Source organism: Elaeis guineensis, chromosome 15, assembly GCF_000442705.2.
Source record: "Elaeis guineensis isolate ETL-2024a chromosome 15, EG11, whole genome shotgun sequence".
NCBI classification, from domain to species: domain Eukaryota; kingdom Viridiplantae; phylum Streptophyta; class Magnoliopsida; order Arecales; family Arecaceae; genus Elaeis; species Elaeis guineensis.
This window is the reverse complement of record NC_026007.2, coordinates 49,799,674-49,805,572: the sequence shown is the minus strand read 5'-3', so window position 1 is coordinate 49,805,572 and position 5,899 is coordinate 49,799,674. Positions and strand designations below refer to the sequence as shown.

At 32.5% G+C, this 5,899-nt stretch overlaps 1 non-coding gene across 1 annotated transcript; it reads right to left on the bottom strand.

Annotated features, from left to right (window-relative positions):
* Positions 1-5,459: 5,459 nt before the first annotated feature.
* LOC114912960 (small nucleolar RNA R71) lies at positions 5,460-5,565 on the bottom strand. The gene has a single exon (XR_003799002.1). It is a non-coding gene; the product is annotated as a small nucleolar RNA R71 (small nucleolar RNA).
* Between the last annotated feature and the right edge of the window lie 334 nt (positions 5,566-5,899).

The following is a 5,899-nucleotide window of genomic DNA, read 5'->3' as shown; positions in this document are numbered from 1 at the left end:
ATTCTAAATTCCAAGTTAGTCATTAGCCGATAAAGAGTAGATATGTGCCCTCTACACTACTGCCAGTCTATGTAGCTCCTAATTGAGTAGATTTTTGTTGTTCCTTGGGAGTAGCCTGAGCATGAGACCCTTGACCTTCATCTAAACTTCCAACCTTTTCTTTCCCTGTGGTTTCTTGACCTTCATACTCACAGACAATATGAAAAATGAACTAAAGATCTCTGTCTATGACATAATTAATTTTGCATACTCAAGATATGAAAATCTTGCAAACAAAGCTGTACAGTAACTTCATCTACAAAGACAATTGGTTAGCAAAACCTATACATGCCTTAATGCTTCTTTTCTTGAATACACTGGGTTGAACGATTCGTCTGTAGAGGGAATCCATAGCAACTACTGGAGAAGGCTGGCAGTCACTCTTAATTCTTTGCCTTTAACCTTTAAGATAATACCAATGGATTCCATATATTCTCGTAGAACTCTAGGACAGGTCAAGGATAAATGGGCTCATTCGAGGTACAGAAAAATTTTTGACCAAATTTCCTAAACACTCAGTGGAAAACAAACCCTTCTTGCAAAAAGAATTTGAATCTATCCTCCTACATAGGATAATGGATTGGTTTGTCGGTGATACCTTTACATGAGATAGCTGATTCTTGTCCTTCTGAATTGTAACTCTATCCTCTTTCCTTGGAGAACTGGGTTTAGGTTATACTGTGATTAGATTTGGAAATGGTGATTTTTTCTTTGATGTCCTTTGTTGTTTGATCCGATGAGTGAGGTGCTTTACTAGTGCCATATCCAAGCTAAATCCCATAATGATTTCATAGATGAAGATAGGAGATAGGTGATTTTGTGGAGTAGAAGACTATTGGCATGGGATGGTTTGAGAATAAAAGTAAAATAATAAAAAAAACAAAGTCTAGGGCATTCATTAAAAGTCTGGGTTCCAACCTCTGCGTTGACTTAGATTATGGATGAGTTGGCTTAGACGTGGGTTGACTCAGTCTAAAGGTGAGTTGGCTCAGTCTGACATAAGGGATGTTCTAGAAATTTTCAGGGATTTTGGCTTTTCATGAAATGTTGCATTCAAATATGCCAAAAATATAATTCATCTCAAAATCAATTTAATACAAAATAGAAATAAATCAAAATAATTTAACCACTCATAAAATTCAATCAAAAATGAATCATTATATATGAATTGAATTGTTTGATATTGCCCAGAAAGATAGCAACCCAAGAGGAGGGGTGAATTAGATTCTTTAAAAAATTTAATCAAATTAACAATCTAAACAAATATATTTTTCAAATTAAACTTATTTGAGTGTTTGTGAAGAGTAAATAATATATAACAGTAGAATAAGTAAAACTATATAATAATTAAAATGATACAAGTCATGCAAAGTAAGAGAGCAAAAGGCACAAGATAGACACAATAATTTATAGTGGTTCGATGCAATCCCATACCTACGTTCACTCTCCAAGAGCCTTTTGAGAATTTTACTATAATCCTTTTGATTACAGTATATTTATTTTACTCGGACTTACAAATAAATTCAGTTGATTTTTTGAAAATATCAATCAAAATCTTACACCGATTATTTTTCAAATTCACAATCAATCCAGTTGATTTTATAGGCTAGCCAACCAAAACCTACAAAATCCAATTCTAGGGTTGGATGGATCTTTACCCTAAGTTTCTTTCCCTCAAAGAAATTTATAAAGAAAACAAAATATAATAAATAAAAATTTTAGCACAAAAAAAATAGAAAATAAACTCTTTTAGGCACAAAAAATATCGATGAAGAGTTGCTTTTTTGATGCTTGACTTCTCTTCTTTGATGCTTGAGAGAATGTAGAAAATATTGGAAAAGATCACTCTTTAAAAGCTGTCAAATGTATGCACTAATTCCTCTCATTTTTTTTCTTTCAATGGTATTCAATGTTCCTCACTCAAAATGAAAGTTTTCCTCTTTAATCCTCTTAATCTTCTTTTCCAAATATTTATCTAGCTTTTAATAGGCTTGGAAGAGGCTTGAGAGTTAGCTTTGGCCGTTGGAGAGCTTGGAGTAGTTATTAGACTCAAAAACTAGCCATTGAAAAAGTATAGAAAATTAGCCATTATTGCTATCCCCATGAATGGAGTCGGCTCCATTTGCAGGCAAGTCAGCTCGATTTGCAGACAAGTCGGCTCAGATAGAAATTGAGCTATCTTGATTAAGGATCTTAAAAATATAGTTTTCTATCTTTTCTGAGAGAGTCGGCTCAGATTGAAATCGAGTCGACTTGGACCTGTGCCAGTCTTCTTCCAACATGCTAGAGTCACTTAAAATTTTTTAGAGTTGGCTTGAAACTTTCCAACAATATCTTTCTTCATATTTTATCCTTTTAAACTTGAATTTTCTTGACCCCAATACTTCCTAATGATATTTTCTTCTTCTAATTTTATTTTCTTCATAATGAGCTATTCAAATTTATGAGAATTTATTCTATTGAGTATTTGATGAATACTTAAATTAAGCCACCAGAGGTATATAATTTTATTTAATTATATTTTATTTATTAAGAATTTGATGCTCTCTAATCTATTTTATAGATAATTAGGAGTTTGAATTCATACAAATCAAATTAGACTCAAATCAGATCAAATTTGAGTGAACCAGGCAACCAGCTCGCATTCCAATGTGAACACGATTTAAAAATCAAGGATCCAGAAACAATCTCTCCAATCAAGGGCCCAAATTAGAATATAAATGGAATCAAGTGTGAATACAACTTATTGATCAACAGAGGAGAAGCAAGAGGCTTGATCTAAGGATCCTTATTCATGCTCCTATCTTTCTTTATGAAATCTTAAATTCTCTTGTGCCCCTATTCATGAGAAATCAACCACTCTCTACTCTATAAATAGAACCCCAAGGCCTCCATCTTCTCCAATCAAGCCAACCCTAAGTTCTTTTCAAGCATCTCTCTCTCTCCCTCTTTTCCTTCTCCATAAGTCTAGGAGAGGTACTAACCCCAGCAATCCATTTTCTTCTTCCTTATCGATCACCATATTCCTCCATAGATCCCTTCTCTACATCTCAAGAAATCTAAGAGAGATCCTAATCCTAGTGCTGCTACTCTTTCTTTTCCATATTCCCATCCTTCATCTACTATTCTTCCTTGGAGTTCTTGTACCAAGCCTTTCAGCCATCCTACCACTGTCTACATTGAGAAAGATAAAGGATTCAAGGAGGCACATTAACTATCGAGCGCAGTAAGAAGTTCAACTTAATTTTGTTATCTTGTATTGAACTTTTATTTTTTTTCATTATGTATACTTCTTTATTTGATCAATAAAAAATAAAGCAATTTCTATGTTTCATTCTTAGTTTCTTGCAATCTATTATTTTTTTATTTATATTTTCAAAATAATTAGCCTAAAATCTCTATGGATATGATTCCGACTCATCCTATCTACATAGGAGTGAGTAGGGTTAATTTTGATGTATTATGACATACATCAAATTTTGATGCCATTATCGAAGATCTTGACGTGATTGTTTAAAAAAAATCATAAAAAAATATTTATTACTTTATTTTCTTAGTTGATTATTTTTTTTTACACTCTTATTTTTCATACTTTATTTTACTGATTGATAATTTATTTTTATTATTAATTAATTTAGTTTAAATACTTAATTACTTTTTATTTACTCTTTTTAAAATTTTTATCTTATATTACTTTTCATATATGGTATATTTACTATCCTCTAGTTGGATTACTTTATTTACAAGCATAAATTTTTTTTTTTGCTTTCTACAACCTAGTGATTTATTGTATTCTATAGCTTAGAATAATTTACTACTTTATATAATTAGTGATTTCTTATTTTCTAAATTGATTAGACTTCTTACTTTTTATTTAGATTACATAGTTATCTTTTATTCTTATCTATGAGATTATCTTATTTGCATAGTTAAGTAGTTATCTTATTTATTACTGTCCATTATTTCTAATAATTTACTGCTTTCTATAGCTTAGAATAATTTATTACCCTAAAAATAGATTTGATTTATTATTTTATTTGTAGGTTACCTACTTATCTTTTAATTTTAGCATTATTTATTTTCTATTTAGTTAGATTCACTAGATCTTCTCATACTTGATTAACTTAATTTAAAACTTACCTTTTATTCCTTCTTGCTTAAAGATAACATAATATAAAAAGAATACAAAGGCACCATATAATACTTGACTAATACAAATAAACTAATTGAATTTTAAAAGCTACTTAACATGTTTGGATAACTTTTCTTTTTGTATTACATATTTTCATAAAAAATCTTAAGGGCAAAATCCTAATCAATATAAGGTGGAGATTTCATCACCCATCCTTGGCCCACAAACCACCATCCTGTAATTTTATTAATCTAAATCTCTGATTTAAAATCAATTAGATGTTGACCGCTAAGGACTCTCGAGCTCAGTGGGATAAAAAATCTCAAAAGTTGGATCGCATTCAGGTTAGTCAGTTTAACTGGTATCTAAGAAAGTGCTTCAGAGATTAAGTCCTGAAGGAAGGTGGTTCATTAATTGATTCCATTCGCTTACCTGGCCAACTCAGTTAGTGTCTAAGGAAAGCAACGGGGGCACTCCCACCAACGGGAGCACTCCCACCAACGGGAGCACTCCCACCAACCTAATACTTATCTGTCCAGTTGAGCGGCTAGTCTGCTACTTGGAGTGCTTGAAGGTGACCTTGGCAGTTAGGAGCTGTCTAAATCTAGGATAATCCATAGTCATGATTGATTGAACCACTTGATTGTCAACCAAAAATATCAGACCTAATTAATTCTTCTCTCTCTTTTTAGCCTTAGAACTCCTTAGGTTCTCTTCTTTAGAACTCTTTTCTCTCTCTCACCTCCTTTTCTCCTCTTCTCTTTCCAAAAAAAAACTTGCTGAAACTAAAACTCGATGAGATCTTTTGGGTGCATGCTAGGCTGTCGATCATTACAACTTGATTTACACACACTAGATCTAGAGCTAGAAAGAACGATTCGAATAAATCAAATCAAAATCATAGATCTAAAATAAGAGACTGACCCACCATGATAATTGAGGGAGTATTTTACTCTCTCATCTTACACCTACTCGACATGTATCCAGCCTCTTTTTATGGAGGTAGCACAACACGAAATCAAGTCCAGCATTATTCAAATGCTACCATCATTCTATGGACTATCGAATGATGATCCATACAAACACTTGGATAAATTTCTTGAGATATGCTCCATAGTAAAAATCTAAAACTTCTCCGATGATGCCCTCAAGTTGAAACTATTCCCTTTTTCACTTGAGGATAAAGTCAAGCATTGGTTAAACTCTCTAGATTCTATAACCATTTCAACTTAAGACCCTTTTCAAAGAGAGTTCCTCAAGAAATACTTTTTAATAAAAAAAATAAATCAAATTAGAAAAGCCATCACTAGTTTTTTCTAATTGGATGGTGAACTTTTTCATGAGGCATGAGAAAGGTTAAGGGACCTCATTCGTAAATGCCTCCACCATGCTATCCCCAAATGGCAACTTGTTCAGTATTTCTATGATAGTCTATTAGAGAAACACCAATAAATGATCAATGCCTCGTGTGGTGGGACATTCATGCTAAAGTGAGGATGAGAGTTGACAGCTCTTTGAAATACTTAGTGAGAACTCCTTGCATCACATATCTACCTCCTCTAGAGAACAATCCATATCTCAATAGAAAAGAGATGGAATCTATCAGATTGAAAATATTATGGATATCCACAGTAAAGTAGATGAGTTGTCCCAAAAATTAGACCAACTTCTGAATAATGGACACTCTCTGATTCTGCCTAACCCAGTCTAAGATGTTTGTAACTTGCA